Source organism: Orycteropus afer, unplaced genomic scaffold (assembly GCF_000298275.1).
Source record: "Orycteropus afer afer isolate SDZICR_OR568_19922 unplaced genomic scaffold, OryAfe1.0 scaffold00116, whole genome shotgun sequence".
NCBI classification, from domain to species: Eukaryota; Metazoa; Chordata; class Mammalia; order Tubulidentata; family Orycteropodidae; genus Orycteropus; species Orycteropus afer.
Genome location: NW_006921703.1, coordinates 4044575 through 4060567, shown reverse-complemented (window position 1 = coordinate 4060567; position 15993 = coordinate 4044575).

Sequence of the window (15993 nt, the reverse complement as noted above, 5' to 3'; positions counted from 1 at the left end):
TTGCCCAACCTTCCTTCCGAGGAGTGGCTGGTGGGTTTGAACTGCCAGCCTTCTGGTGAGCAGTCAAGTGCCTTAGGCACTATGCTACCAGAGCTCCTATTAATATCCATAGGGATAGTATCCATAGGGATAGTAAAACTACCAATCTCATAGAGATTAGTGAGAATAATTAGATATACAAAAAGTGCTTTGAAAAGTACTGGGAAATGTTATTTAAGTCTTAGCTAAAATTTGAGTGCATGTAAAGTAAATACACTAGTTATATGACTTCATTATACATAAAGCACTTGGTACCCGGTTGGAACTCAGGTGATTGGTGGCTAGCAGTATTATTATTGACAGAAAGGAGAGTTTCAAAGAACTGTGAAATTTAGGAAATGTGTGTGTATATACACACACACACACACACACACATATATATACATATATATAATATTAACTAATTAAAATTTAAAAGATTATTAAATAAAGTACAAATACCTATGTATTCAAATTATATTTAATATATGCACACACTTTCTGATCAATAAAACTTAACTTCTCTGAAATAGTTAAATTTCTCCATTAATCAACATTCACATAGGTGTTTGTTCCCTCATGTCACATTTTACTGTAACAGAAAACATACCTAAAAAATATATTTTATCTTGTTTCCAAATATTATTTATGGTACTGGTGGCATAGTGCTTAAGGCATTTGAATGGTAACCAGAAGGTTGGCAGTTCAAACCCACCAGCCGCTCCTCAGAAAGAAGGTTGGGCAATCTACTTCCGTAGTGATACTGCCTGGGAAAACCAAGAAGGGGTCGCTATAAGTTGACTTGGCTCTGACTCCATGGCAGTGAGTTTGGTTTTGTTTGCTTTTTTGTTTTTTTATTTAAAAAAAAAAGATGATTCATTTTTAATGCTATACTATTTACATTTTGTCATTTTTAATTAGGAATTCTTAATATGAGTAAATAAAATTACTACAGTTGTTGTAGCAGCAGGCAGAAGTTGAAAGAATGCTGAACCAGAAGATCTAGTATTCCTCTTCTACTTACTAACAGGGTGGCCTTGATAATGTCTTTGAGATTTCTAGACCTCAAGTTATTCATCTATAAGTTGAGGATATTGACTAGATTATTTCTACGACATCTTTCAGTCATGAGAGTTTATGAATTAAAAAAGTACTTCAAGTTAAACCTCATAAAGCCATACATTATTTTATATTATTAATAACTGATTGAAAAATCTTTGCAGAATTTTGGTTGTTAAATGTATTTGAAGATCCTGTTGTACCTGTTATTGTAGAAAACGTAGGACAAAGTTTAGACCTTTCCTAGTGCTGCAGTCTCTTCATCGTAATGGAGCTTTTAGGCAAAAGTGCAGGCTCAGCCCATTGTAGCTCACTGCATTCCCAGACATCATTACTTACTCCCAGAGGGACAGACTTAGGGCCTGGCAGGGATAGCACCCATAAAATGTCACTTAGCTGAACATTTTGCATTTAGTTGTCCTTTCCAAAACAAAATAGCAAAAAGTAATAGCATTAACATTTAAAGATGGCAAGTGTATTGCAAGGATTTACAAGAAAGTCTGTCTAAAATGGCTTTGTGATTTTGTTTTCCATTACATAGCTATCACTAAAACTGTCATTATTTTCAAAGAATAATTGTTATCTAAATTTCTGTCATGCTTTAGAACATTTTGTATAGTGACTATATTCATTATATTTTATATACATTTTAGACTGTAAATGTACATATTTCTATTTTTTTTTCTATCTTAGAAAACAGTAAAAAATTTTCAAAAATTATACATATAAGATACTTATATGGAGTGGAGAGAAACGGATAAACCAATTTTTGTTGTTTATATCAAAGTTCAGTGAGCATGACCAATCCCACAGCTAGATCTGCCATCCTTAGTTTAGTCCAATATTAAAAGTTAGGCATCCACATATATTTTAAGCCCCTCCCCAATTTTTGAGGTGGAGTGTGTTGTTGTCATTAGGTACTGTAGAGTCAGCTCCAACTCATAGTGACACTGTACAACCAAATGCTGGTCCTGCGCCATCCTCCCAATCCTTGCTATGCCTGAATCCATCGTTGCAGTCACTGTGTCAATCCATCTTTTTCAGGGTCTTCCCCTTCTTCTCTGGCCCTCTACTTTACCAAGCATGAGATTCTTCTCCATAGACTGGTAGCTTCTCACAACATGACAAAAGTAAGTGAGATAAAGTCAGCCATTTTTGCTTCCAAGGAACATTCTTGCTGTACTTCTGGAAGGACAGATTTCTTCATTCTTCTGGCAGTCCGTGATATTTTTCAGTATTCTTTGCCAATACCACAATTCAAAGTCATCAACTCTTCTTTGATCTTCCTTATTCATTGTCCAGCTTTTACAAGCATATAAGACGATTGAAAATACCATGGCATGGGTCAGGTGCACCTTAGTCTTCAGAGTGACATCTTTACTTCATAACACTTCATTTATTTATTTATTTATTTGCTTGTTTGTTTATTTAATTGTGATTTGGGTGAAAATTTACAAGCAAATACACTTTCCATACAGCAGATCACATACACTTTGTCTCATGACATTGACCACAATTTAGCACAATGCAACATCTCCTCTCCCACTTCCTCCCAATAGGTACCACTTCCCTGTGTCCATCCCTCCATGCACTCCTACCCCCTGAGCTGTCTCCCTGTGCCTGAGCAGCCCTTCTTTCTCTCTTGCTTGTTCTCTCCAAGGGGTGTTTCTACCTCAGGTAAATGCTCAACTAGTATGCCTGTCTACTGCTTGGCTGGAAGCTACAGGTGTGCGTTCAATTCCAGACCTGAAGGGCAGCTAGGGGCCATACATAGTCTCAGTGGTTCCACCAGGCTCCATCGGGCCAGCAAACCTGTTCCCCACTTTTTTTTTTTTTTTTCCAAATGATTTTGAGTTTTGTTCCACATTGTTCACCCTGTCTATCCAGGATCTCCTACAAAGATCCTCTTCCAAGTGGTTGACAGTAGTAGCCTAGCACCGTCTATTTCTTCTGGTCTCATAGTCACATAAGCTGCAGATCGGATGGTGTACCAGTTGCTAGGACTGATTGTTTCCATGAAATTTTTGTTTTTCTACATTCTTCTTCTCTCTGGACGAGGAGGGACCCATTGTTGCATCTAGATGGCAGCTTACAAGCTTTTAAGATCTCAATCACTACTAGCTACAGTAGAAGGTGGAACAATGATTTGTGTAGTATGACTTCGTAACACTTTAAAGAGGTCTTTTACAGCAGATTTTCCCAGTACAATACAATGTCTGATTTCCTGACTGCTGCTTCCATGGCTGTTGACTGTGGAACCAAGTAAAATGAAATTCTTGACAACTTCAATCTTCTCTCCATTAATCATGATGTTGTTTATTAGTCCAGTTGTAAGGATTTTCCTTTGCTTTATGTTGAAGTGTAATCCATACTTAATACTGTAGTCATTGATCTTCATCAGTCAGTGCTTCAGGTCATATTGATTTTCAGCCATCAAGGTTGTGTCATCTGCATATCATGGGTGGTTAGTTGTTTTTCCTCCAATCTTGATGCTACGTACGTTCTTCTTCATATAGTCCAGCTTTTCAGATTATTTGCCCAGCATACAGATTGAATAAGTATGGTATAGGGATACAGGCCTGATTTTAAACCATACAGTATCCCCTTATTCTGTTCAAAAGACAGGTGGAGTAGAGTAGAATGTCCTTGATTGATTTAGGCAGAATATAACTTTGTCTAAATCAATCAAGGGCATTCTACTGTACTCACCAATGACTGGTTTAAGCACAAGAGTACCTTACCAAAACCAAACACACTGCCTTTGAGTCAAATCCAACCCATAGCAACTCCTCCTTGGGTTTCTAAGGCTGTATCACCATAGAAATAGATTGCCCAACCTTCCTTCCTAAGAGTGGCTGGTGGGTTTGAACCGCCAGCCTTCTGGTTAGCAGTCAAATGCCTTAGGCACTATGCCACCAGAGCTCCTTAAGAGAACCTTAGCCAGTGGGATTTAAAGGTTCCTCTTCCTGCCTTTAGACATTGTTGTAAGGCCCTGGTGGTTAGAGCAGTTACAATCATTTTGACACCATGAGGGAAAATCTGATAATATCACAGGATTTTTAGCTAGAGCTTTGACTGTATTGAGCTATTGCTTTAACCCCCCTTGGAACCACCTATCTACAGACCCTTTGTTATATAAAAAAACATATGTTCTTATTGGTTAAAATACTTTGGGTAAGGCTTTCCATAGTGTGTACTTAAAAGCATCCATAAAATTTCCACGCTTTTCCCTCATTGTCCTTAGGCAATCAAGAGCTTGGGAGAACTCTCAGTACAACTTCCATAGTATCTACAAGTGGGCCAGAGATCAATGTTTGAGAATGCTGATATTTCATAGAAAACAAACCTGACTTACTGCCACCGAGTTGATTGCGACTCATAGTGACCCCTCCTTGGGTTTCCCAGAGTCGGGTCCGACTTGATGGTACATAATAACAACAACATTTCTACAGAAGTAGATTGCTCAGTCTTCCTTCTGTGGGGCAGCTGGTGGGTTTGAACTGCCAGCCTTCTGTTTAGAAGTCAAATGACTTAGGCACTATGCCACCATAGTTATCCTTATAAACAAAATGCTATTAAAAGACCTTTATATTATTTAACAAAAGAAATAGCATAGGACATATACATCTCCAGATACAAATACTTCAGATTATCTAGCTATTTGTATTTAAAAAAAAAAAAATGTGTAGCTTAAACCACTTTCTTTCTATCATTTCCTCTCTATTCTTGAAAATTTCTTTTCATATTCTAAATAATTACCAATAATTAATTCTACACGACCCCAGATTTTTTCTGAAATTGTATACAAGACTTCTGCTTATATCACATTGCCCATAATTTAGTCACATAGCCACTTGCTGTAAGAAAAACTGGACAATAAAATATTTATTCTGAGTTATAATGCCCAGTTTTTAAAACAGGGTTTTATTACTGTTGTTGTTAGTTGTTAGGTCAGGTGAGTCAGCTTCAACTCACAATGACCCTATGCACAGCAGAACAAAATACTTCCTGGTCCTATGCCAGCCTCATGATTCTTGCTATACCTGAACTCATCATTGCAGCCACTGTGTCTATCCATCTTATTGAGGGTGTTCCCCCTCTTCATTGACCCTCCACTTTACCATGCATAATATCCTTCTCCAGGGAATGGTTCTTTCTGATAACATGACCAAAGTAGGTGAGACGAAGTCTGGCCATTCTCACTTCAAAGGAGTATTCTGGCTGAATTTCCTCCAGGATAGATCTGTTAGTTCTTTTAGCAGTCCATGGCACTTTCAGCATTCTTCTCCAACACCACAACTCAAAAGCATCAGCTCTTCTTTGGTCTTCCTTATTCATTGTCCAGCTCTTACATACATAAGAGGCAATTGAAAAAAACTATGGCTTGGGTTAGGCACACCTTAGTCTTCAAGGAGATATCTTCGCTCTTCATCACTTGAAAGAAGTCTTTAGCAGCAGATTTTCCCAATGCAATATGTTGTCTGATGTCTTGACTGCTGCTTCCATTGGTGCTGATTGTAGAACCAAATAATATAAAGTCCTTGACAACTTCAATCTTTTCTCCATGTATCGTGAAGCTGTTTATTGGACCAGTTGTGAAGATTTTTGTTTTCTTCATATTGAGGTGTAATCCATACTGCAGACTGTAGTCCTTCTTAATCTTCATCAGTATGTGTCTCAAGTCATCCTCACTTTCACCAAGCAAAGTTGTATCATCTGCATATTGCAGGTTGTTAATGAATCTTCCCCCAATCCTGATGCCATGTTCTTCCTTATATAATCCAGCTTCTCAGATTATTTGCTAAGCATACAAGTTGAATAAGTATGGTGAAAGGATACAAAGAAAAATTGGAAGTTTTCAAAACTTGGAAGTTTTCAAAAATGAAATGGAATGCATAATGATCAATGTCCTGGGCATTAATGAGCTGAAATGGACGGTATTAGATATTTTGAATTGGGCAATCATATGATCTACTATGCAAAAAATGAAAAATTAAAGAGGAATGGTGTTGCATTGATCATCAAAAGAACAATTCAAGATCTATCCTGAAGCACAATGGTGTCAGTGACAGGAAAATATCCATACGGTTAAAAGGAAGAACAGGTAATACTACTATTATTCAAATGTAGACACCAACCAAAAAGCCAAATATGAAGAAATTGAATATTTTCATCAACTTCTACACTCTAAAATTGACCAAACATACAATTAAAATGCATGGATAATTACTGGCTACTGGAATACGAAGTTGGAAACAAAGAAGAAGCATCAGTAGCTGGGAATATGACCTTTGTGGTAGAAATGACACTGGAGAGCACAGGATAGAATGTTGCCACACCAACAATTTATTCATTGCTTGCCTTTTTCCAACAACATAAGTAGCGGTATACACATGGACCTTGTCATACGGAATACCTAGGAATCAATTAGACTACATTTGTGGAAAGAGAAGATGAAGAAGCTGAATATCATCAGTCAGAAAAGGCCAAGGGCCAACTGTGGAGCAGACCATCAATTGCTCATATGTGAGTTAAATTGAAGCTGAAGAAAATTATGTCCATGGCAGCCAAAATATGACCTTGAGTATATCCCACCTGACTTTAGAGAACATCTGAAGACTAGACTTGTCGTATTGAATACCAATGACAAGAGGCCTGAAGATTTGTGAAATGACATCAAGAACATCATACATAAAGAAAGCAAAAAGTCCTTAAAAAGACAGCAAAGTGAGAAAAGACCAAAATGGATGTCAGAAGAGAGTCTGAAACTAGCTCCTGAACAAAGAGTAGCTGAAGTGAATACTGATGAAGTAAAGAAGTCTTCAAAGGGCAGTTTGAGAAGACAAAGTAAGTATTATAATGAATTGTGTAAAGACCTGGAATTAGAAAATCAAAGGGGAAGAACACGCTTGCATTTCTCAAGCTGAAAGAACTGAAAAGAAAAAATTCATGCCTTGAGTTGGGATACTGAAGGATTCTATGGGCAAAATATTGAATGATGCAGGAAGTGTCAAAAAAGATGGAAAAAATACAGCCATGAACTAAAAATAATTGGTTAATAATTTCCAAATCTCCTCTTGTTTGTGTTGTTAGGTGCTATCGAGTCATTTCCAACTCATAGTGACCCTATGCACAGCAGAAGGAAACACCGCCAGATCCCAAGCCAGCTCCATGATCCTTGCTATACTTGAGCCCATCATCGCAGTCACTGTGTCAATCCATCTTGTTGAAGGTCTTCCCCTCTTTCCTTGACCCTCCACCTTACCAAGCATGACATCCTTCTCCAGGGAATGGTCCCTTCTGACAACATGACCAAAATAGGTGAGATGAAGTCTGGCCATTCTCGCTTCCAAAGAGCATTTTGGGGACACTTCCTCCAGGACAGATGTGTTAGTTCTTCTAGCAGTCCATGGAACTTTCAGTATTCTGCAGCAGCACCACAACTCAAAAGCATCAACTCTTCTTCGGTCTTCCTTATTCATTGTCCAGCTCTCACATGCATATGAGGCAATTGAAAATATCATGGCTTGTGTCAGGCGCACCTTACTTAGTCCTCAAGGAGACATCCTTGCTCCTCAGCACTTGAAAGAGTTCCTTTGCAGCTGACTTTCCCAGTGCTACATGTCATCTAATGTCCTGACTGCTGCTTTCATTGGCATCGATTGTAGAACCAAGCAATGTGAATTCTTTGACAACCTCAATCTTTTCTCCATTCACCGTGATGCTGCTTATTGGTCCAGTTGTGAGGATTTCTGTTTTCTTTATATTGACTTGTAATCTGTACTGCAGACTGTGTTCTTCAGTCTCCATCAGTAAGTGCTTCAAGTAATCCTCACTTTCAGCAAGCAAAGTTGTGTCACCAGCATATTACAGGTTGTTAGTGATTCTTTCTCCAATCCTGATGCCACGTTTTATTCATATAGTCCAACTTCTCAGATAATTTTCTCAGCATATAGATTGAATAAGTATGGGGAAAGGATACAATCCTGATACACTCCTGTCTTGATTTTAAGCCATGCAGTGTCCCCTTTTTCTGTTCAAACAACAGCTTCCCAGATAATGTATAGGTTCCTTGTGAGTACAATCAAGAGTTTGGGAATTCCCATTCTTCCCAATGTTATCCATAATTTATCATGATCCACACAATCAAATGCTTTTGCACAGTCAGTAAAACATAAGTAAACATCTTTCTGGTATTCTTTTTGCCTTGAGCCAAGATCCATCTGACAGCAGCTATGATATCTCTTGTTCCATGTCCTCTTCTCAATCCAGCTTGCACTTCTGGATGTTCTCTGTCAATATACTGCTGAAACCATTTTTTAATTATCTTCAGTAAGATCTTACTTGTGTGTGATATTAATTATATTGATCGATAATTTCCACATTCTGTGGGATCACCTTTCTTTGGAATGGGTACAAATATGGATCTCTTACAGTCAGTTGGTCAGGTAGCCAAATCTCTTGGCTTAACTGAGTGAGTGCCTCCAGTAGGGCATCAGTTTGTTGAAATATCTCAATGGGTATTCTGTCAATTGCTGGTGCCTTGATCTTCACCAATTCCTTCAGTGCAGCTTCAATTTCCTCCTTCAATACCACTGTTTCTAGATCATATGCCACCTCCTGAAATGGATGAAAATAGACCAGTCTTTTTGGTACAGTGACTCTGTGTATTCTTTCCATCTTCTTTTGATGTTTCCTGCATCATTCAATATTTTGCCCATAGAATCTTTCAATATTGCAACTTGAGCCTTAAATTTTTTCCTCACTTCTTAAAGCTTGAGAAATACTGAGCATGTTCTTCCCTTTTGGTTTTATAACTCCAAGTCTTTGCACATTTCGTTATAGTAATTGGCTTTGTCTGCTCGAGCTACCCTTTGAAATCTTCGGTTCAGCTCTTTTATCTTGTCATTTCTTCCATTTGCTTTAGCTACTCTGCTCAGGGGCAAGTTTCAGAGTCTCTTCTGTCATTCATTTTCATCTTCTCTTCTTTTCTCATCTTTTTAGTGACCTCTTGCTTTCTTCATGTATGATGTTCTTGATGTCATCCCATAATTATTCTGGTTTCGATCATTGGTGTTCAATACATCAAATTTATTTGTTAGATAATCTCTAAATTCAGGAGGGATATATCCAAGATCATATTTTGGCTCTCTTGGACTTGTTTTAATTGTCTTTAACTTCAAGTTGAACTTGCATATGAGCAGTTGATGGTCTGTTCCACAATCAGCTCCTGACCTTGTTTTGGCTGAAGATATTGAGCTTTTCCATCACCTCTTGCCACAGATGCAGTCAATCTGATTCCTATGTGTTCCATCTGATGAAGTCCACGTGTATAGCTGCCGTTTCTGTTGTTGAAAAAAGGTATTTGCAATGAATAAGTTGTTGGTCTTGCAAAATTCTACCATGCGATTTTCAGCATTATGTCTGTCACCAAGGTAAAATTTTCCAACAACTGGTGATTCTTCTTTGTTTCCAACTTTTGCATTCCAGTCACCAGTGATATTTAAAACATCCTGATTGCATGTTCCATCAATTTGAGACTGCAGAAGTTGATAAAAATCTTCAATTTCCTCATTTTGGCTTTAGTGGTTGGTGCATAAACTTGAATAATAGTTGTATTAACTGGTCTTCCAGTTTTTTTTTTGTTGTTGTTGTTATGTGCCGTCGAGTCGGACCCAACTCATAGCGACCCCTCCTTGGGTTGCCGAGGCAGTATCACTATGGAAGTAGATTGCCCCATCTTCCTTCCGAGGAGTGACTGGAGGGCTTGAACCACCAGCCTTCTGGTTAGCAGTCGAGTGCCTTAGCCACTATGCTACCAGAGCTCCCGGTCTTCCAGTAGGTGTATGCATATTATCCTATCACTGGCAGCATTGTACTTCAGGACAGATCTGGAAACATCCTTTGTGATGATGAATGTCATGCCATTCTTCTTTAAATTGTCATTCCCAGCATAGTAGATCATATGGTTGTCTGATTGTAAATGGCCAAAACCAGTCCATTTCAGCTAACTAATACCTAGGATACTAATCTTTATTTGTTCCATTTTATTTTTGACAACTTCCTATTTTCCTAGACTCATACTTTGTATGTTCCATGTTTTGATTATTAATGCATGTTTCCAGCTGTTTCTCCTCTATTTGAGTTGTGCAATGTCAGCAAATGGAGGTCTCGAAAGCCTTACCTTATCCATATCATTAAGGCTGGTTTTACTCTGATGATGAATCTCTTTCCCAGTCATATCTTGAGAGCTTTGTAACCTAAGTGACTCATCCTCCCCTTCTGTATTGTACAATATTTTCAGACTATTCATAATGGTGTGCAGTAATGTATCAGACAGTGTTTCTCTGCTACTCAGACAGTTTTCCCTGGCCAATTCTTTGAGAAGTGGATAGCCTCTTCCTTCTTCCTAGAGTGTCTTAGTCTCCAAACCACACTGAACCCTGTGCACCATTTGCACCCTGCTGGGTTTGAAACACCACAGCCTCAAGACTTATAGGAACATGCCATCACAGTAGGACAATCTGATAGACAAGTTTGTCTCCCTTAGCTGTTCTAAACCTCTCCAACCTACCCTTACCTGGATCCCTACTGCTGCTTCCTCTCCCTGTTCTGGCCCCCCTGGCCTTATTTCCCTTCTTTCCCATGCTTTCCTGCCTTGCAGCTGGTGGGTTGTAGCCTGGGTTCCCTCCCCTCACCTGGATGCCTGTGGCTGACTCTTTGCTCTGTCCTGGTCCATCTGGCCGTTTCCTATCCTTTTTCTCACTTTCCCTCCTTGCCGCTTGTGGGGTATGTCCTGGATTCCCTCCCCTTGCCTGGATCCCTGTGGCTGACTCCTGGCTCTGTGTCCTGGTCCCCCTGGCCTTTTTCTCACCTTTCTCCCACTCTTGTTTACTAACATATTTTTTTCCACACAACAGTGCCATATCTAAATATTGTTTGTGGCCAACTCTGACTTTTTAGTGATCTATCATGACTATCTTCCCCCATAAATAAATATTACACTGTTTTTGATGTATTCTATTTAGAAATTCGCCATTCTTAAGTTGAATAGCTCCCTATAGTAGAAGATGACTTAGATTGTTTTCAGACTGTGACTATTATGACTGACTGTGATGAGTCTTGTTTTATTTCTCTCATCTTCAGATTAATCCATTTCTTCATGTTCAATTCCTAGCAGTAGATTAGGAAATTTAAAATGTATTCACATTTGTAATTATACTGCATGGTTGTATGCATGACACACTTTTACAGATTTGTTTCCATCAGCAGTTTTTATGACCATGTGTGTATCTCAAAATTCTCCATTGCTCCTAACCCTCTGTCATCAATTCATTTCTGACTCACAATAACTCTGTAGAACAAAGTAGAATTGCCTCACAGGGCTTCCAAGACTGCAATCTTTGCAGAAGCATATTATCTCATCTTTCTCCTGCAGAGCAGCTGGTGAGTTAAAACTCCTGACCATTTGGTTAGCACTGGATCATTTTAACCAGTATAGTTTAACCAGGTCTCCTTCAGTTGCTCCAGCATTCTCAGTCCCCTCTTATTTGGTGGGCAAAGATAATTGTTATCATGTTCATGTCTTGGATTCCCTGTTAAGCTGAACTTCTTTTCAAATTCATTTGTCATAATGTAATTATTTCATTCCATTTACCAGTGTAGGGTGGTATATAGAAGACACCATATGTTTAGATTCTCAATGTTACATGTAAGGCTAGATCAAACTTCTTACAATGATTATAAACTTCTTAATGGTAGGAAAGTGACTTTATATTTTGTACTATCTCTGTAAAGTGAACATACAACCCATGCTGAATGGATAAATTAATAAGGAAGGACTATAATTCTTAGATCATTTTCTTAGTTCTGCACTCTGTGATTGTCCTCAGTTAACTATTTACATGATTGGAAATGGAATTCAGGTCAATTTTCACTTTTTTTTAGTGCAAACCACCATGTCTAACATGCAGTATGCATTATCAGTTGTTGAATGGCTGTAAGAATGAACAAGTGATAACACCAATTTAGTATGAATGGGATCTAATATCTTTGTACAACTTGTATAAGCACAAGATTTATTTCAGTGTGTTTTAAATGTTATTTTATAATGGTTTCAGTAGTTCTGAAAAATTTATTTTCAGTTTTAACAGGGGTGTGCAGGAGGAGTTTTACTCCATGTTTGAGTTTTGCAATTCAACTTATATGTAAATTCTGACTGGAGAGGGGATATTAATTGAAAATAATATCATTCATAATCATTTAATTTAGGTCTTCTCTTCCAGTTCTCATTAAGAGGATAAAAAGGCATTTCTTCATCAAAGTATTATTTTGAAAATATTTCATAGTATTAGAATAAATCATAGTGTTCTTAATATGATTTATTTCCCATCTCCTCTCAAAAGTATAAATTAATTTTGATTCCTGTCAGTTCTTTACCTGGTAATAATTTTCATTTTCTCTGTTTAGTTTTATTTTATGTTGTGAATATTTGACTTTTTTGGTACAATTTTTATACTGAAGATAAATTGAATTGTTTTAAATTTTATGTAGCTATACACTTTTTTATATTAGAAATATATGTAATTACTAGCAAGAGTATTTTTGAAATCTGTAAGATTATATTTACTCATCCTTAATAAAAGAGCAATAATATCTATCTCATGCTCATTGTGAATAATTTAAGACAAACTAATTGCTTAGAATGATCATTGGTTTACTCTTTTTCCTTCTCATTATTCTTGTTATTACAATCATTTGCTCATTTCAAATACTCAGTAATTGCTAAATGAATTAAAATATTTGGATTTCAAATGGTAGACCATTCTTTATACATGCACAAGAACAGAGATCATAATTTATAATATTTTTTTGTGTGTTCTACATTGTCTTGAGTATTAATTTGAGCCATCTCTTTATTCTATGTTCACATATGTTATATTACATTATTCCTGGTTCAAAAATATTTCTCAAGAATTAATTATATGTATGCACCTTTGCTCAGCATAAAGATAAAGAAATGGACTTGGATCTTATTCTCATATGAACAAACAAGAAATCAAATATGCCAAGAATATTCAAGTATTCATAATGCAGGAAATTATCCTGTGCTTTAATCACTTTCTCACAGCAATCCTCCAAACTTAAAAATGTTTCTGTTATTTACAAAAAGGCATAAACCATTTGTAAACATCTATAAAACAGCATTAAAAGTTCTAAATTGTGTTGTTCAGTGGTTGGTTGGTTTTGACTAATTTTTTGTTGTTGTTATGTGCCGTTGAGTCATCTCCAACTCACAGCAACCTTAAGTATAACAGAATGAAACACTGCCTGGTCCTGTGCCAGCCTCATGATCCCTATTATACCTGAGCCCATCACTGCAGCCACTATGTCAATCCTTCTTATTGAGGGCCTTCCTCTTTTTCATTGACCCTCCACTTTACCAGGAATGACATCCTTCTCCAGAGAATGGTCCCTTCTAACAACATGACCAAAGTAGGTGAGACGAAGTTTTGCCATACTCACTTTCAAGGAGCATTCCAGCTGCACTTCCTCCAGGACAGATCTGTTAATTCTTTTAGCAGTCCATGGTACTTTCAGCATTCTTCACCAATACCACAACTCCAAATCATCAACTCTTCTTCACTCTTCCTTATTCATTGTCCAGCTCTTATATGTACATGAGGCCATTGAAAATACTATGGCTTGGGTTAGGTGCATCTTAGTGTTCAAGGAGATATCTTTGCTCTTCAGCACTTGAAAGAGTTCTTTTGCAACAGATTTTCTGAATGCAATGTGTCTTTTGTTGTCTTGACTGCTGCTTCCATTGGTGTTGATTGTAGAACCAAGTAATATGAAGTCTTTGGCAACTTCAATCTTTTCTCCATTTATCGTGATGCTGCTTATTGGTCCAGTAGTGAGGATTTGTGTTTTGTAATCCATTTTGACTAATAGCAATGCTATGTACAACAGAATGAAACACTGCCTGCAGTAGTTAAAGTTGTGTGTCAACTTGTGTGGGCCTGGTTGAATGGCTGAGAAGCTGGATGTAGTTATTTCCCATAGTGAGGTTGGTAATTAACTCCATGGTGGAACCTACTAGAGCAGCTGAGTAGATGCATTAGGGATGTGGGCTGCTTCCAGTATATAAAAAGCAACTTTGAGGAAGGTCTCCAACTTTTTGGCACTCTGGAACCCTGCATGTAGCCAAGTCATTGTTCAGCAGCCTGCCATGCCTGATGATCTTGAGACTTTTCTGGACTTGAATTAGTTGCCTAACACGTTTTTTGGTAATGTCGGGACTGTGCCTTTTTACTTGGTGGCCTTGGTTTTGTCAGCCTCAGCAGCCAGCACCTACCTGAGTGAAGAGAAGCCTCTTGCTTCAGTGGGCTGGGAGCAGGAGACAGAGCTGAAGCCCAGAATCGAGGGGCTCTAGTATTGGAACTTTGAACTCAGACTTTTGGCTTCCAGATATGTAAGGGTATAAACTTCTGTTTATTAAAGCCACCTGTGATAGTTGGAGCTGTATGTCAACTTGGCTGGACCCTAGTTCTATGTGGTTGTTCCCATGATGGGATCGGATGACCTTGTTCTGAGTGGCCAATCTGCCCAAGGGGAGTTTCCCTAGGGGTGTGGCCTGCTTCCAGAATATCCAGGGACATCCTGGGAAGAGAGACATTCTTCTGTGGATCGGGACTCTGGTGTGCTTCCTACAACTTTCCGTGAGTGAGCAGCCCACCGTTCGGCCTGGAGATCTTGGATTCATCTTTCGTTGGAGTCAACAGCCAGTGTACTGCCTGCCAGCCTTGAGCTTCTCAGCTCCCTGCAGTTGCGGAAGCTAAGGCTGCCTCCAGCCCGACTTTTCCTCCAGGGACTTTGGACTTGATGGCTTCTATACATTTGTGAGCCATTTTCCTAAGATAAATTTCTCCCTCTCTTTATATATATATATAAGCTTTGCTGGTTTTTGTTTCTCTAGAGAACCCAGTCTAACACACCATCCCATTTGTGGTATTTCTGTCAGAGCAGCACCGTTGTTGTTGTTGTTATGTGCTTAGGTAACCAAAATACTGCCTGAACCTGTACCACTCTCACAAGCATGCTTGATCCAGTCATCACAGCTTCCATGTCAATTCATCATGTTGAAGGTCTTCCCCTTTTTTGCTGACCCTCTACTTATCCAACATGATATCTTTCTCCAAGGACTGGTGCTTTCTGATAACATGACCAAATTATGAGAGATGAAGTCTGGCCATTCTCATTACTAAAGAGCATTCCAGCTTTACTTCCTCCAAGACACATTTGTTCATTCTTCTTGAAGTCCATGGTAGATTCAATATTCTATGCCAACACCACAAATCAAATGCATTGATTCTTCTTCAGTTTTCCTTATTCAGTGTCCAGCTCTAACACATGTATATGAGGCTATTGAAAATACCAAGGCTTGTGTCAGGTACACCTTAGTTTTCAACATGACACCTTTGTTTTTAAGCATTTTAAAGAGGTCTTTTGCTGCATGTTCCCAATGGAATACATACAGTTCAGCTTCTCAGATTATTTGCTCAGTGTACAGATTGAATAAGTATGATGAAAGAATACAACTCTGACATACACCTTTCCTGCTTTCAAACCATACATTATCCCTTCATTCTGTTCGAATGACTACCTCTTACTTAGTCTATGTACAGGTTCTTCATTAGCACAATCAAGTGTTCTAGTATTCCCATTCTTTGCAATATTATCCTTAATTTGATCCACACTGTTAAATGCCTTTTCATAGTCAATAAGACACAGGTAAGACACCTTCCTAGTATTCTTTACTTTCAGCCAAGCTTCATTGGACATCAGCAATGATACCCATTTTTCCACACCCTCTTTTGAATCCAGCTTGAATTTCTGGAATTTCCCTGTTAATAT